This window comes from Lygodium microphyllum, chromosome 11 (genome assembly GCF_053477565.2).
Source record: "Lygodium microphyllum isolate KBCC chromosome 11, Lygodium_microphyllum_v1.1.10, whole genome shotgun sequence".
NCBI lineage: Eukaryota > Viridiplantae > Streptophyta > Polypodiopsida > Schizaeales > Lygodiaceae > Lygodium > Lygodium microphyllum.
The window spans coordinates 76,784,202-76,811,741 of NC_141145.1; positions in this window are offsets into that span (position 1 = coordinate 76,784,202).

Here is a 27,540-nt window from a genome sequence, read left to right on the forward strand (position 1 = left end):
TCTCTTTCATGAAAGGGTTGCTGTCCCAAAATAGGCTGATCATGATTATCATGTATGGAACCTCCAAATTGAGACGGAAGTCTTCCAATAGGTGGCTGAGAATCACTATGTAATATTCTTGTTGGTAGAGCACCCCTAGAAATTTGAGTATTCAGTCCAAAAGCTTGAGAATTGGCTCCATTCAAACTGCCCAAATAGTCATCATGCCTCTGTGAAGCCTCTCCTACTTCATACTGGCTATTTGGAATGCCTCTTCTTCCAATAATCCCATATCCATGACCATTTTGGTTAGATGGCTAAAGTGGGATTGAAGGGCCACTGTTTGAACAAGCTTTCTCATTAGCTTCTCTTGGTCCCATTTGCATTTACATCAATTGAGAGAATTGTGCCATAAGTTGAGCATTAGATTCCACTAACTTATCAATAGAAGCCTTTGTTTGAGTCATTGAATCCACCAACTTATCAATGAAAGACTTCATTTGATTAGTAGATAAAACCATTTGCTCCATTCTTGACAAGATGGCCTCATGTCATTCCCTATGTCTTTGTTCATGGACGCACAAAGTATTATTAAGTATACTAACTTCTCCTTGTTGTTGAAGCTCTTCAGGGATTTCTTGAGGTGTATTATCCAACATGGAATCCCTGATTTGCTGAGCATAATCTTCCTAGACCTTATTTTTACATTTATGTCCTGCCATAATAGTGCAGTCTTGCAGTACCCCCTGTCAGAAAAACGGCTATAACTTTTGCTAGGAAACTCCGATTTCAAAACTTTTTAGTTCAAATCAAAGCTAAGAATGCCCTCTTCAAGATGAGCTATAGCACGCTATAACATATTTAGGATAGAAAATTTTGTAACTAGATTTTTGAGTTTGAACTGTCCAATTCTACACCCTGTCTAGACCTGTAAGTGGCCTGTTTTGACCCTATAGTGCAAGATAATAACCCCAAATGGTTACCAAACCATGTAAAATGGTGTATAGGACCTGTGGGTACCCTATAGTACCTGCACCTGTACTTTAATTTTGAAGGGTGTACCTGTAACCACCTGTAAGTACCCTGTAAGTGCCTTGTAAATTTCCTGTTTTACCCTGTTTTGGACCTGTAGGTACTTGAGTCTTTGGAAAGTATTCAATCTTCAAATCTCCACTCGTTGTACCTGTGTGAGGGATAAAATGGCATGACAGGCTCCCTACATGGGCTTCGAATCACCAGGAGGTGGGGAAAGTTCCCCTCGGGTCGGTTGGTTGCACCCCTTCGGGATCTTTGATAGTGAGTGAGGGTCACCTCTCTTTTGTCCCACTATCTCCCCCAGCATCCACCTTTTTCCTCGGTGGGTATATCAACATGGCAGAGGCTAGTATTCTAATCAATCAGCATGAGATGCATTTTTGAAATATTCATTCAGCCTTTCATGAGATGCAATTGAATGGAATTTTGAAACCTTGGATAGGAGAAGGGTCTTACCAATGCAATTCAGTGACTCACTGATTGCTAGTACTTACCCTTTTACAATATTTCAGCTTGGGTAAAAGAAATTCAGCCAATCAATGGATTAGAGTAAACAAGTTCATATCAATAGATTCAATCAATGGGATTCAATTGTTATGCTGGAAATTTCAGATTGAAGCCTCTAATTCACTGATTGGAACTAGTATGCAGAAAGCAAGCATTGCATTCATGAATGGATTGATTCAAGCAATGGTTAGTAGAAATTTGATGGATATCATTCAATTCTTTAATCTCTCAATCAAGTGGATTAAGCTCAGCAAATTGGATTAATGAGAGAGATTAAGAATTGAAGAAGAGTACATTTGACATGGTTGATGATGACTTGATCAATCTTCATATGCTTGATAGAGCCTCCGGTTGTCCAATGTTGGTAAAATAATCCCCAAGGCTTGTGTATTTAGTACTTAGGAACAATTTTGAAGCTTCAAATGCTTGAAATTGAAGCATTAAACCCGTTTCCCCCAAATTTTTGCTCCATGGAAGCTCTTGAGCTTCAATCTTTAACCATTTCGTGCTTAATCCTTGCAATTTGTTGAAGAATCCTTGCTGAGATGATCCCACGGGCTACAAGGATGAGGAATCTTCAGGAAATTGTTAAAAAATGGAAGCTCGGGCTGAAGCTTTCATGGCTGCCATGGACTGTTCACCTAGGGTTTAGGAAGAAGCTGAAGAACCTTGAATCGGGATGAATATCTCCATTTCACTGATGGTTTATGCTTGCAAAGGATCAGGGAGAGTGCCAAGGCCTGAGGAAGAAGTAACCAATGTGGAGAGCAAGCTGGAATTAGCTCAAAAATTGCGCCCCGCAATTTTCGGGGCTGTTCCTGGCTCCATAGCTGAGCCAAGATGGAGCAATCTTGTGCTCATTCTGAAGCTCATGAAGAGAGGGATCTATTCCAGGAGATTCTTGGCCAAGAAGATCAAGGGTTTGAGAGAAATAAACAGATCTTGATGCTGAACTTCCATGAAACCTGCAGGAAACTCCAGGAAAGGGGAAAGAGAACTCCCTCTTTTCAAAGTAACCATAGTTTGTTCCCAAACTAAGCCCGGTTAACTCTTCTTTACCGTAATTACCTCCAATTTTGCATGAAATTTGATGATGACCTATCATTTAAGCCATCCTCCGCCATATCTAACCTTGGGTATCTCTAGATGTAGTCTCTTACTAATTGTAGATGATCTGTAGCACTCCACTAGTCACTGTCTTATACAATTTTTGTCTGAAATTGATTTTGATAGAGAGAAATAGGACTAAAAATAGAAGAAAAAATGGATCAAAGACCAATGCTCTGATACCACTTGTCAGAGAGAGAACTAGAGAGAGAGAGAAAGAGGAGAGAGAAGAGTACAGAAGAGAGAGAAGAAGAGTGACGAGGAGAGAGAAAGACTAGATTTGGAGAGAGAAAGATAGGAAAGAGGGAGAAGCCATAGAAGCTGTGAACAAGATGGGAGAGAAAGACTGTAGTTGTATTAATGTGTCAAAAAGATGTGAAAAATTACATTGTCCTCTCCTTTTATACCAATGTCAGTGTGACGTGGCATAATATCAATGTTATTTACACTAATTCCTTATTCCCAGCTTCTTAAATATGCTAATTGAAACCTTCCCTATTTGGATTTTTAAATGTGTCATTGTTACAACCCAAACTAGGTAGGGCTTTAACCTTAGGCCCATCACATCGATGCATCCTAGAGTGATGTATATTGTTAGATGTATCATTATGGCCTCTAGTCTCCTCCACTCGAGAGTTGACCATAGTATATCCATTTGGAACTCTTTACTTTTCATCTAAGCCACCAGCCACATTTTTAGAGATTTTGGGCCTCCAAACCCTCTCCTTTTAATCATTGCATGGCTTGAATGGATTGTTGGGGGTAAAGGTGCCTCTGTCTAGCCACCATGTATTACTACACTAACCGTACCCGCCACTGTACACTGCAAGTGCAAGGCACCCATCACCGTCACTTTATTCTTTATTCTTTTAGTGTCAGTTTGAATAAAGAAAGGTATAGTCACACGTTGTGATCATTGGAGTTCCCATTTGGTTTAGAGTTAGGGTTTTATATAAAAGGCAAAAGGTGAATGAAGAAGCTCATTCTTGTGTGTGGCTAAAAGTAGCTCTCTTCTTCTTCTTCTCCTTCTTCTTCTTCTTCTTCTTCTTGCTTGCTTGCTTGAGCTTGTAATTGAGAGAGGGAGTGTGAGACTATTTATGTGAGGGTGAGGGACCATGGTGGAGAGCTTACCATGGTGGAGAAGCTCTCCATCTTCTCCTCTCTTCTTTTCTTTTCTTTTCTTTTCTTTTCTTCTCTTCTCTTCTCTTCTCTTCTCTTCTCTTCTCTTCTCTTCTCTTCTCCTGGCAATGGATCTTGGAGCGTGGAGCTTGAGGATTAAGCTCGCTTGAATCTTGCACTTGGATTGTGAAGCTACCAGAGTGCTCGGGAGAGGAGGCAACTTGATCAAGCATGGAGGTAAGCTCACTACACTCGTAGAGAGAGATAGCACATCGGCTATGTGAGAGGTAGCCATTAGTGCTTGGCTTGAAACGCTTGAACAACAAGTGGTCCGTGGGTCTTGGCAGTTGAGCTTGAGATCACCTCTACAATGTAGAAGCAAGATGTGAGCCTGTTAAAGCAAGTGTTTCCCACTCATCATATAATGCTGGTGGTGGTGACTTGATGGAGTCATATTTGATCGGTAATAAGTTGTTGGAGATTAGCTTGAGTTGTGAGGGGAGTATAGGAGAGACCCCTCATGTTAAGAGTAATTTTGGTAATATTGTATGCCTTGAAGTGACTCTATGTGATATTGACAATGATTTTGACAATGTCAGGAGTCCTAGAGATGCTCAACTTGTTGTTGACAAAGATTGTGATACTAAAATGAATGGGAATGGTTTAGCATATCTCACCAATTGTGTGATGAGTTTAATGAAAATGTAAAATAGCAAAGAGAGGGTGGGAACCTCTTTGAATGAATTTAAGAGTTCTTTGAAAGTGCTTAGGTTGGAGAGAAAGGAATATACTTTGTAGGAATCTACTTTGAGTGAAGAGGACAGGGATTGGAACTCTAAAGAACCTAATATTGAAATTAATGAGACCATGAGAGAGATTGTTTAAAAGGCACTAGAGACAATGGAAGGACATAAATAAGAAAATATAAGACAAGCACAAACAACCCGAGAGAGTAAAAATTTTGGGAAATGTGCCTTGGATGAAGATGTTATAGAAGAATAAAAAAAGGTTGTCATCATCATTAAAAGACATTATTGGAGAACAAAGGAGTCAAATTTCTTTGAAAGATGTTGAGAAAAGATATGGAGAATAGCTAGACAACATGAAAATGAGGAGAGACAAATTTTTTTTTGAGAGAAATAGAGTCCTATGAGGAAGTAGAAAATGAGATAGGCTAGCACATCAGAGATACCCCATCTATTGAACCCCAAATATTTGAACAATCAAGAAGAAAAACTAAGGATCTAGAAATAGAGTGGATGATTGATAAATATCCTTTGTATAAATAAAACTATTGCACATAAATATTTGTAGGTTGGGGGTGGGCTAAATATGTGACATACTTTCGAGAAACCCTAAAAACCCCTAAGTTTGAATTAGACAACTAGGTTTTAGAACCTTGTTTATATGAGTAGTTGATGCATTGTTTCATTGACAATCAATATAACTCAAACTCTAGTTAGGCTAAGATTTTGAAATATACCTTTTGATTTTGACGATGTCTTAATACATATAACTTCTTTCTATCGATTTTGAATGCATGTAAAGGAGAAAATAGAAAGTTGGATACGAAGAGACAATGCAACATAAAGGAGAAGGTATGTTTTCTTGAACCATAGATTGTTGCACTTCACTGTAGATGGGGGCACAAGGCACTTTATTGAAGAATGGTTTGAGAATAGCACATGGAATTCTTATAACCCAATTGATCAACTACTTCCATGCGGTTAGGACAACACACTAAATTTGGACCTTTTTAAATGCAGTGCATAACATTAGGCCCACTAATGCTATACGTTAGTAACCATAGATGCACATGCACACATGAGGGTACACTACAATTAAGCACACATCTCTGTGCACACCACATTGCAATATCTGCCAACTAGTTAGGAGTTATGGATTGAGAGAGAAAGGGGCAGGTGAATTAAGGGCCATGCAAGGTCTACATCAATTGAAAAAAGGGTATTGAATGATCTGCGCATCATTAGGAGAGTTTGTGAGTGGGAGATGGAGAGGAGTTTCATTTAACAATCAAGGGGTGAGGTTTGGTTGGCTTGCATGGCATGATTTCTCTAATGTATATATATTCTTCATTTGAGACATAAATTTTGGAGCACTTTTCTCCTTCATTGCATAAGCAATAAGCATATGTTCCCATTTAGGGGGCCTAGTTAGTTTGAGGACCTAGGTAGGCTTGCATCGCCTATAATTTAGATAAATGTAGTAGGATGGAAGAACCTTGGAGAGAGGAGGCCATGAGAGAGAGGGGCAACAATTGACACTGAAGGCGGCAAGAGTAGCCTACATGGTAGGGAGTGCTACTGGCATGCAATTGAATGAATATTTGGAGCCATGAGACACACAAGGAAACCCAGTACACTGTCTTTGTGTAAGTGAGTTCTTCCAACCCTAACTCCAAGCCTCCAAGGCGACCTGCCAGGCTGACGAGAAAAGACACATTGAGTGATGACAGTTCAACATTAACGTAGTTACATGAGCTCACCAAACGCTACCAACACCATACTTTCTCGACCATGCATGTGTACATGTGTGTACACGTGTGTGCATGTGTGTGTGATTATAAATAGGTTGACACAAGGGAAGTGAAGTTTATGCACAATAGTGTGGCAACTTCACTTCCCTCATAGCATCCTTTCCTTCTAGCTTTCTATCCATGGCTAGTGTAACTTAATTTGTAAGTTACACTTCTCAGTGTTGTATTTACTTTACATTAATATCAACCTCGCATTTAAAAAAAAACTTAATTTGTAAGTACTAAACCCATATTTATTGAGAGATCACCAAGGAGGCCACATTGTTAGGCTATACAATTTGCATATGACATCACTTCATTCTAGCTTTGGCATCAAGTGGCTAGTGTAACTTAGTTTGTAAGTTCTAAACTCCTATTTATTGAGAGATCACCAAGGACATCACATTTTTAGGCTGCACAATTTGCATATAACATGCCCTCTAATGCACTTGAATGTCAATATTTCTGAATTCATATTTACTGTTTCATGGTTAGTTGCAGAGAGGTTACACAATCTACCTATAACATGTCACATAATCCTTGAATTATTTCTTTTATAGAAACCATTGATTCTATCTCTCAATACAATTCAATACTAATCTTAGTAGTGCAATAGATAACGATTGCTAATAGCTACCGCAATTGCTAAATAAACATTTATTGCACATGTTCACACATTGTTTGGATTGAGAGACCTAGACATATACATGTTTAGTTATTCAATTAAAAGTGCTATTTTGAACTTTCATGCTATTTTCCACTTTCCTTTATAGACTTAATACTAATATCTACAATCTATTACACTTGTTAGTATCAATGATAAGGTTGCATATGTTAGGAATGCTTTTAACAATTTTGACGCTAGTAGTATGATTGTTGAATGTTGTGTTGTTATCTACAATACTAGTATTAGTCACAGTTGGAGTTATAGTGGAGTTGTTGACCATATATGTTTGAAGAAAAGTAGTGAAAGACTTGTAGTGCATGTTCAAAGTAGCAATCGTATTGCATTATTAAGTGTAAAATTGTTTCTTATATTATCAAGACATTAAAAAATAATCTTGGTTCTTGAAAATCATGGCTTTGCAATAATATAGGTCCATACATAACAAAACTGTATAATTGGTGCAACATAGAAGCTAGTTATTTGGAAGTTATTGAATGTATGTCCATAAGGATCAATCTAATTGAGTAAATGTTATAACACTTACAAAAAGATGGGGTAGAAGTGTCTAGATAGCCACTTTATTATCAAGACTTAACTTGGTATTGTGGAAGGTAACAAAATAAGTTCCTACCAAAGGTAGGGGAGGGAAGAGGATGAGCATATCACATCTTGTTCCTCTTCATAGGAAGAGAGATTAAAATGCAACACGCTTGTTTTAAAATATCAAGAATGAAAGTTTCTTTGTTGATGGTCACGAATTAGATGAGAGGACCAAATTTTCTCAATAGGATAAATATGAAGATGTCTCTCTTTAGTGACAATAAACTATTGGATTAAGAAACTTACAAAGCTTGAATCATGATTAGAGGTATTTTGATTTAGTTTTTATGGAGGTTTACACACTCAAGCATGTGTAGAAATAGCCCCCAATTGAAAGGTCGATGGATTTTAGCTCATACAGTCATTCTAGGATTCTCAATGGCGTTTTGGAATATTCCTAGAATAGCTCTTTATTAAAGGGCTAATGGATTTTGATGGTAAGAGAAGAGCAAATATTTGGTTAATCTTTAAGGGCGTGAGAAAGATGCCTCCAATTTTCAAGTTATCATGCAAAAAGTTAGAAATAGCTAATGGTCCTCCCCTTTTGGAGATCCTAGTAGTGTCCTCATATGTTTATAAGAAGTAATTTATGTAATGGAAAAGTTGTAAACTTCATGTGCTACAGGCCATAACTTTTAAGGTAAAAAGAAAGTTAGATAAAATTTCATATATTCATTGTTTCTATTTGGTGATAACAGACAATACTTTTGCACAAAGTTTTTGAAAGATGAAACATGGGGCCTAATGCATATGCTTTTACCACATGCAAGCAAAAGGTGGCATTAAAAATATCCTTTTGAATATTCTTTTCCTCAACTCTAGGTTGTGCAAAGTAATGATTTCTTTACTTTCAATGCTCCAAACCCAAGGTTGTGGAGGCCTTATGTACTATTATGCTACAAGACATGGAAGAAAAAAGTGTTTGAATATTAAATGAAATTCAAAAGTAAATGACCATTTGCATGTCAAATTTCTAAAGAATGTTTCTTTGGGCTTCATGGAAACCAAGGATGAAATTTTTAGTATTAAAAAACATAATTTAAGTTAGGTCTTTACATAGACTCGGAAGGCAATTGTTTACTTTACGTATACTATGATATATAAACTTGGGTCTTCTATAGAGTTAAGCATTCAGAATATTTGCTAAGTGAATATTGCATAGAAAGGAAATGAATACTAAATCCTATCATTTCTTAAGTATTAATAGCACTAGAAAAAAGGAGACATGAAAGTTATAAAAGTCTTTGGCTTTCTGGACTACATGAAAAGCAAAGTAATACTTTATGGTATCCGTATTCCAAGGAACAAGGGCCGTATCAAAAGGAGAAATTTATATCAGATACCTAGTTTTGAAACAAAAGATATATTACTTGAGGAGACTTGAAAGCCTTAAATAATAGCATTAAGCAAAGACAAGGAAATCTGTGGGCTAATGATGATGGAGGGAATATGGATGGGGTCAAGATTGAAAAGAGTGGGAAGAAAGGGTATAAAAGAGAGTAAGATTTTTCATAGTCATTGTGAGAGAGAGAGAGAGAGAGAGAGAGAGAGAGAGAGAGAGAGAGAGAGAGAGAGAGAGAGAGAGAGAGAGAGAGATGGTCAAAGAGAAGCTCAAGCTTATCAGTAGTGAAGGAAATGAATTCGTGATTGATAGAGAAGCTGCAACAATGGTTCTAAGAGTCTTGGAAGAGAGCCTTATGATGGGTGGCATCCAAGGTATGCAATGTGTGTGTGATGATGATGATTTTTTCATCATCATTTGTCTCTCTTTCTCTCTCTATGGAATCATCATCATCATCATGTCCTCTCTCTCTCTCTCTCTCTCTCTCTCTCTAACTTTCATGGCATTTCCTTTGCACAGATGTTGATGACATTGATGAGATGAGGTTTCCTAACATGAGGAGTGATGCCCTTGAGAGAATGTGCCAATGCTTACACTGGTGGCGTAATTATTATTGCATTGATCATCATAATCAAGAGGATGATTCACCATAATCATGATCGATTGCTCCTATGCATCAAGATTCCTCCTATGCTTCAATTATTTGTTAGCCCTTTCACTAGCTCCCCTTCCCAATTCACCTCACCCCTGCATGTTATAAATATTCAAGTTTCTTTATTTCATTCTATGAGCTATGTTGCTTTCTATTGAACATTTTACTTTGTCATAATCATTATAGTAACTCATTTGTTCTTGGCCATTAAGCATTAGACTCATCAGATTCTTAATTATTCCTATTCTTATCATCATCGTGGTTTTGGCACTTCATGGTTTTACCTTTTAGGCTATTACATCCTTTCTCTTTGTGAATTCCAAGATTTCAATTTACCAAGTAATTAATGATTTCAATTTGAATGCTCCTTCCTGGCATTTAGTTTGACATGCTACATCACCTAAACAACTTTGGCTTTGATGGACTCATGTCATTTTTTATGGGTCAACTATATAAGAGATTCTAGATTAAACAAAATGCCACCATGCTTCCAAGCTTTACATTCTTTGAGGCATGCTTTCATCATTGGGATATATCAACAAAATACTGTCTTGCATAATCATTAGAAAATCTTATGTGAAGACAAGTTCTACCATAAAAAAGGATTGTAGAATCATAACAAACCTTTTTTCTTACTATGTGGTCTAGTTCTAGAAGGAAAAAAACATACTACTATAGTCATCCAAATATAGTCTAGTCATTAAAACATGTCCAAAATGGAGGTTTAGGGTGAACCTCAGACCATGACAATGATAGGGATAGGATGTGCAAAAGTTTCTATATGATTTTATCAAGGATGATGTGGTTGGACTCATAGCTAAAGATGATGTTCATGAAGTGAACTCAATGTTCATATTCTTATAAAAGATTTTACAAACACATGAATCTAAAGAAGAAATAATCATGTCAACATGATTAAGAGCTTGTAATAATCTAGACATTGAACTTATAACAAATGAATTTGTGCCTAGAGAATGCATATTCAACACTTGTTTTCAATAAAATGTATAAGATAAATAACATACAAATGTTGAGTATTCAAATTTCCCAAGCATTCACAATCTTTCATTATGTTAGAAAACCAAGCTTCTACATTCTTTGAGCTTGTACAAATAGAACCATCAAAACTAGTTGAATAGATAATGTCAAGCATATTAGGAGTATTAGCATACATTGTTTCTTTTTATGGTCTTACCCAAATTATATCTTTTAATGCTGTCTTATTGGAGAAAATCTAGTTTATAGCTATTTGATTACTTAGGAAATATTCACATTCTCTTATTTAATGGTAAAGTTTTTTAAGAGACCGTTCCATGAGTATGTGAATAACAAAGTTAGTAATTGAAAATAATGGAGATCAAAGATAAGTTAAAAAGTTTAAGTCATAAAATGTGCTTACGAAAAGAGAGCCATCTTGAATTTTCAAATGCTTGCTACATTTGTGGATCCATTTGAAAATAATTAGATGATTATTTAAAGGGTGACTCAATGTTTCTAAATTAAGAATAAACAACCTATAGTATGCCACATGGCCCAAAAATCTCTAAAAAAGTTGCTAGTTGTTGCAATTGGAGGTGGCTACATGATTACTTGATCTTAGGCATATCTATGACCCTTCCTTGTTGTACGTATAAAAATGCACTGCATGGGGTTATTTTAAAAATTTACAATTCTTAATTTTCATAATCATCATCAAAGCCATTCATGTAGTGACTTCCCATAATTATGGTTGTAGATACCTTACATTTTGAGCTTCATCAATCAACCTCCTTATAGCTTAGCCTAGACTACCTTGGAGCACAACAAATGTTTTTAATAGTGTCTATGGAATAAATTAGTGAACAAATTTTAGAAAGTATTTGTCCATGATAAATGAGGATAACCATCTAGGTATTCAAGATTTAAGATCCTTATTTTGAATATCAAGATTGATTATGCCACACGCACGCACGCACGCACACACACACATAAAGGCTAGTGAGGATTTTCTTTGTTCATGGTGTCATTAAAAATCCTTTCCACTTTCTCAATAGATATTTGATCTTTTGCTTGGATCTAATAATTTGGAAAGTATATGGCTAGTAGATTAGTATTTTTATTTGAAATTGAAAGGAAAGAGATAGGTTGAGATGCACTCCAGTGCCAACACTTTCCAAAGATGCATTTTCCAATCAAGTAGTCTAAGAGAAGGGTATGTAGCGGTTCAAATTTGTATCCATTCCTAAATCAGTCACATCAATGATACACCTTGATTTTGTGGCCAAGTGAAGCACAATGTTCTTTGTATGAAGATCATTATGAAAAATCATATGATGACATTAACATATCATGCTTCCAAAGCCATAATAAGTATCACATAATGTCCCAAGGAACCGACAATAAATAACAACTCATTACTTGTTCCTTCTTGACATGGAAAATCCCAATGCAAGAATAAGAAGAATGTCTACACAAGAAGCATGAGAAATTGGAATACACATGTAAAAGGAAAATTATAGTGCAAATTCTTGTAAACTTAATCAACTATTCCTTTTCCATCCTTTTCTCCCCATCATCCTCATTGAGCCCATTAACTTAAACTTGAGGATAGGAAGATGATACCAAACTAATAGCCAAAATCTAGGAGTCCTAATAAAATCAAAGAGGGGGGCCTAGAGTAGAACACTACCATGATGATGACAATCACAATAGTAGAAGGAATCAAGTGGCTCCTAGATGCCATTCTAATTCAAACTATTTTCATCTCTAAGAGAGAAAGGGAGAGATGACTCATATCCATCATTGGAAGAATTGAGGAGAAGAGTAGTAGAGCCTATCACTCTATATTAAGGTTTTCATAATCATAGCAAGGCTATATGAGCAACCTATAAGCATAAGCTTAAGGTTGATCACACACACATACGCGTGCGTGCACACATGCACGCACACACACACACACACGCACGCACGCACGCACGCACACATGCACACATGCACGCACGCATGCACGCGTGCGCGCGCGCACACACACACACACACACACATAGATAAGAGAGAAGAGAGAAGGAGAAAGGGGGATATATATATGGGCAGGGGTGTATGTGTGTGTAGAGAGAGAGAGAGAGAGAGAGAGAGAGAGAGAGAGAGAGAGAGAGAGAGAGAGAGAGAGAGAGAGAGAGAGAGAGAGAGAGAGAGAGAGAGAGAGAGAGAGAGAGAGAGAAGAGGAAGGAAGAAGAAGATCAAAGGTGAGAAAACATCAAGATATCCTCAAATGGAAGCTTCACCTTCCCCTATGGATTATCATTTCCTCACTCCATCCATCAACTCCTCAATCATTCTATTGATTCTCTATCTCATTGATACCACCTCTCTTCTTATCTCCTATTCAAGAATCACTATCATCTTCATCACTATTACACATGTATGCCCTTTTTCTCTCCCCATCCACAACGAAATTGAAGAGACAGCAAATCTAACTTCATTCTCCAAATCTAGAACTATTGCATTAGTATCCTATTCAAGAGTCACTATCATCTTCATCACTATTACATGTCCATGACCTTTTTCTCTCTCCATCCTCAATATATCGAAAGAGACATCAAGTCTAACTTTATTATCCAAACCTAGAACTATGATATTAGTCTCTTCCATCAAGTCTTTCTTACCATTCCACTAAGATTTCTCCCAAAAAGTTTTCTTCGCTCCAAACCAAGGTACCCCTTCTTGCTTTTTTAAGCTCTACTCCAAGGGATGCATGACGTTCGAAGTTATTCCATAGAAAAAAGAGGGAATGCATTAGAAGATTTGGTGTATTTGAGATGGCCCCTAAGTGGAGCACTAGATTTGGGGAAGAGATCACATGGACAAATAAGGTTCCACTTGCACCAACTCAAGCCTAGGTTCCCATCTTTGTATTATATTTATGCTCTCACTACAATACTAGTTTAAGTATGAATTGGTAATGACGAGTAAGATAGCATCGAATAACTACTTGAGTTTTTAGAACTCTTGTGGATACCTTACACTTAAGAAAATGGAAGATAAAGTAGTTGCCCTAGGAGAGAATTTTGTAAGGAGTATCCCTTCCTGTAATGGAACTAATTCCATAAGTAGAATACTATCCATTTTTTTGCAATGTTAGAATGATTGTTTAGTAGTTATAAGGAATCTATGGCTTAAGGCTATAATCATGAGAAAAAGAGAATTAAAACTCACTCTTTCACTCCTCTTTCCTTAAAGAGAAGTTAGTAGAATGGATAGTACATTACATGAAATCATTTAAAAAATAAAAGAAGACCTAAGTTTAAGAAGGTTAAAATAAAATTGGAGTTATTTTAATAATTTAGACTTCCTGAGATCTTATGCTTTGAAAGGATTTACTAGTAGAGTATTGATTTCTTAACTAGGAATTATCATCCCTTTAACTAATAAGGCATTATCCTTGCTATGAGAGTTAAGTGCGAATGGTTTAAGAGGACCTTAAGGTCAATACACTTGGGGGACCTTCTTGCAAGATCCCTTAAAAAGGAAGGTTTTCCATGACCTTAATATAAACCCGTTGTCATAAATTGTTATAATCTTAAATAGAGGCTAAGATTGAAGAAACCTAATCTCAACAAGAGCTCGGGGGATGAACCTATATGAAATCATCTATATAACACATATTCAAAGGGTATTAAGAAATACCCTTGTTTACATGTTATACAGCCATAAAAGGATCCCTTTTACTTTCCAACACACACACACACACACACACACACACACACACACACACACACACACACACACACACACACACACACACACACACACACACACACACACACACACACACACACACACACACACACACACACACACACACACACACACACACACACACACACACACACACACACACACACACACACACACACACACACACACACACACACACACACACACACACACACACAGAGTTAGTTTGGAAGATGGGATGCCATATGATCGAAAGAGAGGTAAAACGTGGAGCCTTATAAGGCTATAAGAAGCCTAAAAGGAAAACCTTAGAAGCTAATCCTTTCACCACACTACTGTTCTTCAAAGGGAAGAGAGAGAGAGAGAGAGAGAGAGAGAGAGAGAGAGAGAGAGAGAGAGAGAGAGAGAGAGAGAGAGAGAGAGAGAGAGAGAGAGAGGATGGAGGAGCTACTAGAGTACCCCAAAGATTGAAGGACTATCTCAGCCTCTCCATCAACCAATCCACTCCACATCTCCATCCTTTTTATTAGTCCTTCATTGATTATTTTTCCTCCATAACACCTCATTTTTTATCTCACTATTTTACCTTAAAAATTAACCCTTATTGAATTATTATCAGGCCCTCTTATTCATATTTTGACATGTCATTTCTTGTATGATCCTCTTTAATTTTCCATCGTAACCTATTTTCTATCCTATTGCCGATATAATTTGAGAAAAATCCCCACTTTGAATTACCTAAAATAGCTCATAATATTACTCCATATACCTCAACCCTAGCTCTCCACCCTATCCCACATTGAGACTCATTCTAAACATGCCTTCTTTCAAACCTAAAGCACCATTTCACACTTAATTTTGATCAAACATAGCCTTGTTTCTACTTACAAACAATTTTTCAAAATGCCCTCTTACCCAAGCTAGATAGCCCTTAACCTTAGCCAAAGTTCTGCCTTGAGGATAAAGGTTGGTTATTTGTTAAGACTAACAAATAGAATGAGGGAGTGGAAAAGTATTCAAAGGAGTAAAAGGATTTGAGATAGCACCAAAACGAAGCAACGTTAGAGTGGAACAAGAAGTCACCAAAACCAATGAGGCTCCATCATAATTGGCCCATGCCAAGGTGCCCTTCATAATTTCAACTTTGTATATTTTTATATATAAAATGATTATAATAGAATTTTTTGCCTGTATTGGAAATCCTAATGGATAAACCGTAATGATAGTATTTAGGAAAAAATTAGTTGCCTAAGAGAGGGATTTCTAAAAGGAGCACTTTTGTCCAATTAAAATGGAACTTAGTCCATAGCTACACAATTTATTGATTAAGTCACAAATTACAAGATTTATCAACCAAGGTATGAGTCTAGAACAAAGTAAAGGTTTACAAGTAAATCAACCTAGATTCTCATTATCAAAGAGGATTACGAAACCCAAATCTAGAAACTAGACTCAACGGATTACACAATGGAACGGGCTAAGCTACGATCATGGCATGGGATTCGCAAGCAAATCATAATACCCTTTTTCCTAGCTTATTACACTAATGTCATCCCGATAGAACACAATGGATATCTTTACTTTTGCTAAAGATCTCAATTGTATTAGGTATTTCTCTATGGACCCTAAGAAAGGATCTTAAGTTAGGAAGATAGGAAATGAAACTAAGAAAAATGGAGGATCAAACTAAGGTCCTGCCATGGAAAAGAATTGAGTAGGGTGAAAAAGAACCCTAGAATGGATTCCTTGGGTGGGTCATAGCCGACTAAAAAGATGGGTTGATAATTGACCATAGAAAATCCTAAATCTTACGACAAGAATCTAAGAATTCAAGTGTACTAAAAAGAGAAGAAGAGCCAAGCCAAAACCCCATGATAGACTACAAGAACTTATTCCCTTCCCCAAACATTGTTTAAGGGCACTAATTGAAGATGTCTCAAGTTCACAATCTCCTTGTAGGATACAAGGAACCTTATGTTAGAGGGTTGATTTATCTCATTGAACCAAGTATGAGTTTGCACTTGAAAGGATTGATGCATATAAAATTATTTAACTTGATCGTGTATTTTACCTAAAATGAGATATTGTATCCACACAAGTGAATATGGAGGATGCACTTGACTTCCCCCAAAGTCAATCGTCTAGCACATGACTTCCCTCTACTTCAGTCATCTAGGTCTCTCACCAAGAGCCAATAATCACTTTAGATGCTAGGACTAGCACCAAACATGCACGATATCTCTACAGGAAATAAGGTTAACTAGGAGGCATTGAGGAGCCATCAGATTTCTAACCATGTTCCTTGGTACTCTAGACTTGGTTAACTCCCTTGAGTTCACAATAGGGAGAGGCATGAATGCTAGTTGGAGTGGGATTGGTGGTTAACTAATGAAAGTTTTACTTTTTTTTGTGTCCATGTTGCTTAATATTATGTGAAGGAACATGTGTTAGCATACTAACTAAGGAATCTATCTTTATGTGTTTAACATAAATGTGGTAGAATGAAGTTAGATAAATAAGAATGCCTCATTAAAACATGGGTGGGTGAATCCTTATTAGATTTACCCTATTGTAGGGTGTTCTTGGTTAGCCAAGGGGCTTCTACAAAAGAAATTTTAGACTAGATATGGTGCGCAGATCGGACGCAGAATGCTCACGTGGTGAATCCCGGAAGGTCCCCAAGAACAATGAACTCTACCTTTTTGCACAAAAAACAATGTAAAAGCATGCACGACAAGAGGCAAGAGACAAATTGGGTTCAATCTCCCCCATGCCTTGTGTGAGCGCTTCACAAAGCATGTATTTTATGTATATTTCAATCTTTATGCTCAATAATAGCCCAATTTACAAAAATATGACAAGCTTTTAGCTTTTGAGTTTGCTTTCTACAAAAATAGGAAAATAAAGCTAATGGACGGTGCCCATAGAGTCTGGCACGCCCAATCTCAATGTCCAAATAGAAATAACATATCCGGGTGCATAGGAGCATACAAAATAATAATCAATAATCAATTCTCAATAGACATAACAAAATATAGGCGCGGTGCCTAATAAAATATAGTCCAAAGGTCGAATACTCGCTAGACTCCAATGCTTTCCTCCGCCACTGCTGCTATCTCTACACATCAACTGAAGCATTCACAATCGTTAGTAAAATAATACAATTAAACCGACAAAAGTGAATACCTAGCAGTCTTCAGCTACATAAATAAATCAACTGGTTAGAAATAAATCCTAACCTTAATTTATTACGAGTGCGCACTCTAAATTCATAAACCTTTATTAATTTAACATGCATTTTGCGGAATCGCCCGCTATGGAATCACCCATGTACACACTAAATTAATGAAACGCCCGAAAAGGACAGGCGTCCCCATCAACTTCTCGCACAAAGAATCCTCTTTGTGTATGAGCCCCGGTCATCTAAGTTTACGGAATCCACCGTAAAGCCTCACGGAATCCACCGTGGCACGGAATCCACCGTGGAATATGCCTCCTGGCATCATACCCCCGGGGTGGGATAGCAATTGACCTCAATTGCTATTAGCTCAATGTGGAGCTAACAGAGTGGGGAAAGCATTTAAGTCTCTAGCGTGCATCCATTGTGCTTCCTCTACAGGATGGTTCTTAAATTTTACTAGATATCTAGAATACCTTCGGCCAGTTCTAGTGGTCATGTAGTCAGTGTCTATGATGGCTTCTGGTTCAAGTATTTCACTTTCTTCCTCTAGTAAAGGTGGGTTTTCATAAACAGGGCGGATAGGTAATTGGCCTCTAAATGGTCTCAATAAACTGATATGAAATGTATTGTGAATTTTTCAATGAGATGGCAATTCTAACTTGAATGCATTATCATTAATCTTATGAATGATTCTAAATGGTCCATAGAATCTAGGAGCTAATTTGACAACTGGATGTCTATCTACACTTTGCAATCTACGCTTTTCTATTCTAAGCCAAACATAATCATCAACTTTGAAATTCATGGCTTGTCTTTTCTTGTTGGCTTATTTGGTATATGATTGTTAGGCTTTAGCAATCATATCCTTAACCTCATCAAAAATACTGTTATGCATAGTAGCAATATCATCAGCACTTTGAATTCTATTAGACAAAGATGCAACAGGTGTAGATAATCTATATCCATAAATAACTTCAAAAGGTGCTTTCTTTGTAGATGTGTGTGGTGTATTGTTGTATGCAAACTGTAATAGATGTAAATGAGTATCCCATGTCTGAGGTTTAGAGATAGTATATGCACGTAAAAGATCTAGAATGGTGCTATTTGTGGCTTCTGTTTGTCCATTTGTTTCTGGATGAAATGCAGATGAGAAATCAATCTTTGTGCCTAGATTTGCAAACAGTGTAATCCAAAAATTATTACAAAATCTAGAATCTCGATCTGAAATAATCACTTTTGGCAATCCATGGTTAGTAAAAATAGTTTTAAAAAATAACCGTGCTGCTTGTGATGCTGTTAAAGTTTTCTTACATGCAATGAAATATGCTTGCTTACTAAATCTATCTACAATTGTCCAAATCATGTCATGGTTAGATTTAGTATTTGGTAAACCAGTAATGAAATCCATAGATATATGTTCCCAAGGTTTAGATGGAATAGACAAAGGCATTAATAATCCATACTGTTTACCATGATGTCTCTTTATTCTTTGACAAATCAAACATTCAGAAACGAAATTAGATACATCTGCATCCATATGCGGCCAATAAAAATCTTCAGTTAACATGCGTAATGTAGATATGATACCTCTATGACCTTGATATGGGGGACAATGAATTTCATTCAAAACAAAAGATCGGAATGGAATAGTAACACACAGTCTCTTTTCAAAAAACATAAATCCATCATTATATGACATTGAATCAACAGGAATGAAATTATTTTGAACTAATTTTTGCCAATCAGAATGAAAAGTAATATCCTGGTGATATGTATCTTTCATAGCAATCAAAGAATCAAAAGATATGATAGAAATATTATGAATTGCAGGTCTTCTACTCAATGCATCAGCAACTACATTTTCTTTTCCAGGTTGGTATTGAATGGTAGGATGAAAAATTTGAATGAAGGAAGCCCATTTGATATGTCGGTCTGATGCCAGGAGGCATATTCCACGGTGGATTCCGTGAGGTTTTACGGTGGATTCCGTAAACTTAGATGACCGGGGCTCATACGCAAAGAGGATTCTTTGTGCGAGAAGTTGATGGGGACGCCTATCCTTTTCGGGCGTTTCATTAATTTAGTGTGTACATGGGTGATTCCATAGCGGGTGATTCCGCAAAATGCATATTAAATTAATAAACGTTTATGAGTTTAGAGTGCGCACTCGTAATAAATTAAGGTTAGGATTTATTTCTAACCAGTTGATTTATTTATATAGCTGAAGACTGCTAGGTATTCACTTTTGTCGGTTTAATTGTGTTATTTTACTAACGATTGTGAATGCTTCAGTTGATGTGTAGAGATAGCAGCAGTGGCGGAGGAAAGCATTGGAGTCTAGCGGGTTTTCGACCTTTGGACTATATTTTGATAGGCGCCACGCCTATATTTTGTTATGTCTATAGAGACATTGATTATTTATTATTATTTTGTATGCGCTTATGCGCCTGGATATGTTATTTTTATTTGGACATTGAGATTGGGCGTGCCAGACTTTATGGGCACCGTCCATTAGCTTTATTTTCCTATTTTTGGTAGAAAGCAAACTCAAAAGCTAAAAGCTTGTCAAATTTTTGTAATTGGGCTATTTTTTAGCATAAAGATTGGAAATATACATTAAATACATGCTTTTGTGAAGCGCTCACACAAGGCATGGGGGAGATTGAACCCAATTTGTCTCTTGTCTCATGTCGTGCTTGCTTTTACATGGGTTTTTGTGCTAAAAAGTAGAGTACTTTGTTCTTGGGGACCTTCGGGAATTCACCACGTGAGCTATCTGCGTCCGATCTGCGCACCACGGTCAGAGATTTGGGGTTGGCTAAGTAAATGTCTAATGCTTTGCTGGTCGGTCTTTATCATGAATTCTGAATCCATTAAGTAGTGCTTCCACTGTTTTAATGCTTGTACTACTGCTAATAGTTCTTTGTCATAAGTGGAATATTTGAGCTCAGAGGGTTTCAGCTTAGAACTAGAATATGCTATTGGATGATTGTCTTGCATTAGGATGGCTCCTATTCCTGATCCGCTAGCATCGGTCACAACTAGAAAGAATGGTCTGTTAAAGTCAGGCAATTGTAGAACAGGGGCATTAGTTAATGCACGTTTTAGTAAATCAAAGGATTTCTGCTGATTTTCAGTCCATTGATAAACAATTCCTTTCTTAAGAAGTTTTGTTAATGGTAAAGCAAGTAATGAAAAATTACGTACAAACTTCCTATAGAAACTAGCAAGACCAAGGAATGAGCGTAATTCATGTACATTTTTAGGAACAGGCCAATGCAATATTGCATCAATTTTCTTAGGATCAACTTTAATTCCTTCTTTTGATACAATATGACCTAAATATTCTATTTCTGTCTTAAAGAATTCACTCTTTTCAGGATTTGCAAACAATTGATTTTCTTTCAATAATTGAAAAACTAATGATAAATGCTCATAATGCTCTTTTTCATTTTGACTAAACACCAAAATATCATCAAAGAAAACAATCACACAATACTGATATTTCAGAAAAATACGGTTCATCATTCTACTGAAAGTAGCAGGTGCATTAGTCAATCTGAATGGCATGACTAAGAATTCGTAATGGCCAAACTGTGTCGTGAATGCAGTCTTAAATATGTCAGATCTATCTAGCCTCACCTGATGATATCCAGACTTAAGATCAATTTTACTAAATATAGAAGATCCTTGCAGTTTGTCCATAAGGTCATCAACTCTAGGTATAGGATACCTATTCTTTACAGTGATCTTATTTAATGCTCGGTAGTCAATACACATACGATAAGTATTATTCTTTTTCTTGACTAAGAGTACAGGTGCACCGAATGGAGAACTGCTAGGTCGAATTAAGCCTCTATTTAGTAATTCTTCAACTTGACTCTGGATTTCTTTTTGCTCTATTTGATTGTGCCTATATGGTGCTTTGCAAGGTGGTTGTGTGCCACGAATTAAATCAATCTTATGGTCTTCTGGACGTGAAGGTGGTAAACCTGGTGGTAGGTCTTCTGCAAAACAGTCCTTAAAATATGCAAGAAATTCCTTATGCCTAGGGTGCATATTATTTTCCTTTGCGTGCAATTCATTCACCCAAATGAGATATGATTTAGTACTCTTGCGTAATGCACGTTTTGCTTGAGTATGCGAAAGCAGTGGAAAAATATGAGATGCATGCATACCATATAATGTAATAGATTTTCCTTGAAAATTAATATTCATTGTGTGCGTGGAATAATCTATATTTGGATTATGCTGGTGTCTCCAAGGCATTCCTAAAATAATGTTGCTTGACTCTAATGGGACAACTAAGAAATTTCGTCTTTCAATGTATGTACCAATTTGAATTTCTAAATCTTGTACTTCTTGTGTGCCATTGTACCTAGTACCTAAAAATACAGCTTTTATACAATAATGCGTAGATACTGTATGTAATTTCAATTCCTTTACCAATTTTGCTGAAATAAAGTCATGGGTACTACCGTCATCATGCAAGATAGTTCTTTCCTTTCCACGCACCATACATTTCATAGTCAACAATGAATGTGGAGTAGGCATACCTGGTAAAGTGTCGGAAGTAGTAATAGGATCATCCTAATCTTCAGTAAAATCTGGCATATCCTCATGTTCGTCTTCGTCCATGGCTCCAAGATAGTTGATATGTGCTGGTGGCTTCTTTGAATGACAATTTGCTGCGAGATGCCCTGGCTGGTGACACTTATAGCATACTATTGGCTTGGCTTTGGTTACATTATTTGCAATGGCTAGAAGTCTGGGTACATTTGGATTTGCTTGTGGAATAGGCTTAGGATTTGGATTGACAGTGGATGGTAATGCAGGTGGTTTAGCCCAATTCTTGCGGAAAGATGGTGATGAGAAACGACCTGGATTAAACCTTCTGAAATTGGAATTGAATTGTTTAGATCCATAATTATCGTTGGCTTGGAATTGCTGTGGTCGTCTGTCTCTTCCGCGTAACTTATCTTCAGTGTTGTGAGCTAAAGAGATGGCGTCTTCAAGGGTAGCAGGCTTGAACATGTTCACTTCAGCGTAGTAATGTCCAAGGAGTCCAGACATATACTTCCGCTTATGTGTCGTCTCTAGTACGTCTTCAAGTATGCGTAGCTGTAGGAGTGCATTCCAAAAACGCTCTGTATACTATGGAATAGGCTCACGATCCCATTGTTGAAGTAAATCCCATTGCTTGATAGCCTTCTCATGAAATTGCGGTGGAAGGAAATTGTGCATGAACTTCTTCTTGAAATCTTCCCAAGTAGCAGGACATTCTATGCTCTTGTGGACTACAGTCCACCAAAGTGATGCTCTGTCTACCAAATGATTAGTAACACACTTGATTTTATCTTTTTCGGGATAAGTTTCCTCATGGAAATAGTCATCAAACTGGCTAATGAATGATAAAACAGTCTTTCCTTCTCGTATACCATTGAAAGTGCGAAATTTGAAACTTCGTTTACTTATCTTGGATTCCTTGCAAATGGTTTGTGCTTCAAGAGTGGCGTCGATGGTACGGCGAATCAAATCTTCAGCTTGAGGTTCTTCTTTATCGATGGACGCTCTTTGTAGTTTTGTCAATTGTGCTTGCAATGCTTGCCTAGCCCTTCGCTCTTCTTCCAATTGTAGCATGATTAGATCCAGCTTTTGTTCCATGGTAGGCTCAGGTAAGTCGTCTTCAGCCATAGGATCATCCATATGTGGGGTAGTCATCCTGTAAAACTCAATAAACCTTTCTCACTCAAAATCAGGTTAGCGGGATGAGCATAGCTCAAATTCGGGGTTACAAGGCTATGTATTTTTGGGTATTTCTTTCTCAATTTTCAGAAAATCTGCAATATTTCCATCTTCGTTTCCTGAAAGTACTTCAATGAACTTGTAGATAGGTAGAACACCTTGCCACGAACAACTTTCCAGTTTAGAGTTTTTGCATAGGAACAAGTCTTCTAGGAGTTTTAAGCACTAGTCAGTTTTGATTTAGTCTGACTTGCAGAGTTGCAGACTTAGCAGACTTGCAAAGTTACTGACTTGCTGAACTTAGGTCGATTTGCAAAACTTACGGGACTTGATTCCACTTGACTTGCTGAACTTGACTTTTGCAGCGCAGGACCCGGAGTTTGTGGACTTGTCTGCCCTGTGTGATTTGATGAGAGCTTAATGACTTAAGCTTAAGTGATTAAGCTTAAGTTTAATAAGCTTAATGGAGGAGTAACAGGCGGCGTGAAATTTCGTGGGGGGGGCTGTTTTTTGCGCCGAAAATCACGGATGATGCCGTTTTGCCCACGATTTGATTAATGAAGCTTCCTAAGCTTAAGATTAAGCTTTGATGTGATAATTAACTTGATTATGAAGAGAGCTTATCTCTGTTTTCAACGACTTGATGATGGAGATGTATGCGTGGTCCTCCGCCTGCAGAGCCTGGTCCTTCGCTATCTGACAGTAGAAACAGGGGTTCTTGATCGCCAGAAGACTGCCTGTATCGACGGTTCGCGATGAAATTGACTGTAGAGCCCGTTCATTCCTGGAGCTCCGCCTTCGCCCGAGATTGGTAGCGATTGGAAGCTCTTGATCTCTGCTCCGCTCTGATACCACTGGTGCGCAGATCGGACGCAGAATGCTCACGTGGTGAATCCCGGAAGGTCCCCAAGAACAATGAACTCTACCTTTTTGCACAAAAAACAATGTAAAAGCATGCACGACAAGAGGCAAGAGACAAATTGGGTTCAATCTCCCCCATGCCTTGTGTGAGCGCTTCACAAAGCATGTATTTTATGTATATTTCAATCTTCATGCTCAATAATAGCCCAATTTACAAAAATATGACAAGCTTTTAGCTTTTGAGTTTGCTTTCTACAAAAATAGGAAAATAAAGCTAATGGACGGTGCCCATAGAGTCTGGCACGCCCAATCTCAATGTCCAAATAGAAATAACATATCCGGGTGCATAGGCGCATACAAAATAATAATCAATAATCAATGTCTCAATAGACATAACAAAATATAGGCGCGGCGCCTAATAAAATATAGTCCAAAGGTCGAATACTCACTAGACTCCAATGCTTTCCTCCACCACTACTGCTATCTCTACACATCAACTGAAGCATTCACAATCGTTAGTAAAATAATACAATTAAACCGACAAAAGTGAATACCTAGCAATCTTCAGCTACATAAATAAATCAACTGGTTAGAAATAAATCCTAACCTTAATTTATTACGAGTGCGCACTCTAAACTCATAAACGTTTATTAATTTAATATGCATTTTGCGGAATCACCCGCTATGAAATCACCCATGTACACACTAAATTAATGAAACGCCCGAAAAGGACAGGCGTCCCCATCAACTTCTCGCACAAAGAATCCTCTTTGTGTATGAGCCCCGGTCATCTAAGTTTACGGAATCCACCGTAAAACCTCACGGAATCCATCGTGGCACGGAATCCACCGTGGAATATGCCTCCTGGCATCAAGATATTTTAGAAGGGCATGAGCATCTTAGAGCATCATCTTCAAACCTTGACTTAGTGCCATTTTCATGGGTTGGAAGGAGACTTTAACTTATGGATAGAGAGGTTTTTGTACCCAAATCCCTTTCTTTTCTTACCTTTAAGGAATTAAGTGTAGAACTAGTCCACTTTGGCTTGGTTGTTTGCATAAGCAGTTACTCTTGTCCAATGCTAGAATTTCTACTAACAAGAGACTTAGAAGTTAATTAAGACCCTCATGTCAATCTTTGTGAAAATGAGGAAAATATTCTCCTATAGAGAAAACTCAAGCAAAAATAGGTAATAAAGTCTAGTTATTCCATGGGAATTTCAAATGGCATTATCTAGACACATCTCTTAATGGACTACTAAAATGCGCCATCAATGTAGTGTTGGGGTAGGTACACATTACAGTTGGTATTAGAGAAAATTATAGTTGATAAAATTAGGATTTTGGACAAAAATACTATTTGGAATAATTTGTGTAGACTCTCAAAAATTATTTAATCAACTAATGAACCATGAAGTGTTCACTAAAAATTTGGATAATTATGTAAAGATAGATTAGTATTTGAATCACAAGTAGTGAACAATAAATCTTATTAAGAAGTCAGATTGAATTTTCTTCACATATAAGGACAATGGATTTGTTAGAGCCATAACATTTATAAATAAAGTAATCCAAGTAGTGCTACCTAAGACATTGGCTATTCTAGGTCTCCCTTGACACCATATTCTAGGCCAATGCTATAGGAACTTGCATCCTAAACCAACCAATGATAGCCAAATTGAAGCAAATAGGGGAGGCACATCCTGGTGGAAATAGTGGTTCCATGACCGTGGGATCTTGGCAATCATTAATACTTGGAATCAAATAAAAGTAGTGTAAGGGAGGTACCTTCAAGTTTCCTACCACACACTAAAGATGAATGAATTTTCTGGTCTTCTCGCCAACTAGGACTGAGTGTAAAGGCCTATTATTCTTAACTTGTGAATCTTGAGAAGTATGGCCCACCAATGGATACAACTCAATAGATAGTGACCTTTCACAAAGGATGCTAGTGTGAGGAAAACTATTAATACTTGGAATCAAATAAAAGTAGTTTGAGGGAGGTACCTTCTAGCTTCCTACCACAAACTAAATATGAATGAGTTTTCTAATATTCACTAAGTAGGGCTGAGCCTAAAGGCCCATTATTAATGACATATGACCCTCTAGAACTATGGAAACCAATGGATACGACTCAATAGATGGCAAGGTTTTACCAAGGGCTAAACCATCAAGTGGATATATAGCTAGAGGCTATGAGACCCTGAAATCTTCAAAATGCCCTTATGCAAGCTAAACCCCATTCTCAAGTCCAAAAGTAGAATATATTAGGGATAGGATACACAAAACAAAGGACCGCATGCATTTACAAAAATGACCTAGAAAAAGTAATAGACATGTATGAGGAAAATGACCTAGATCAATTCAATCAGTATCTTTGCTATAAGTCAAATTAACCCCTTCAATAAGGATAGTTCGCTATGGGGAAAATAGAGGTGCAATAGGAACAGAAGAAGAAAGATCTATTCTAGTCAATGCATATAAGAAAGAAGGCAATGAAGAGCCTACATTGGAAACCGATATGAAAAGAGGAATAATCCATGTGGCCATTGACAAGAAGGGCCCAAATTGGGCCTCGGTGATCTAAATACCTACAAATTACCAATGTAATAACTTCAAAATTTTTATTGACTATGGAAGCACACATTCTTTTTTTTTGCCAAAATGTGCAAAAAGCCGAAGTTGCATGCAACGTCTAAAATCCTACTTGAATTAGTAAGTAGAAGGGAAGTGGCATCTTTGCATCAAACGAGGCATTTGGATTTAACTTAGGAGAAAAATACACTCATACAAGGTTTTGAGTCATGAACTTGGGTACCTATGAGGGCCTATCGGGAATGGACCAACTCATACCTAATGATGCCCACATCCAGTGCAAGAAAGGTCAAGACTCATTCCATAGTAAAAAAGGGAATTATGTGAGAAGTCAAGGATTGGAAAACTTAAAATATAGTTAGCCAAGGGCTCATGCATTGATAATAGGATTGCTAATTTACTTGATCGAACTAAGGTTGATTAAGTCCAAAAGATAGGAGATGAACACTCTTGGATGAAGGAGTTTGCAAATATCTATTTGAAGGAACTAACCAAACTTCTACAAAGAGAGAAATGGGTTAGGAGGTCAAGCTTGAAAATTCAGGTAGCTAAGAAACCTTATCATATGTCTATCAAAAACAATACTGAGTTTAATAACCAGCTTAAGCAATTTTTTGATTAATGTTACACTCAACCAAGCAATTTGCCATGGGGAGTCCCAATCCTATTTTGTAAGAAGAAATATTGAACCCTTTGTCTTTGCATTGACTAGAATAGGCTAAACAAGCTCAAAGTGAAGAACATATACGTGATTCCTAGGATCGAGGAACTTCTTCATAGACTTCAAGGAGTGAAGATATTTTCCAAGATCAATCTAAGATCGGGATACTATCAAATCTATTAAGGAGAAAGACATTCCCAAGTTTGCTTATTATACAAGTTATGATATTCTAGCCCTA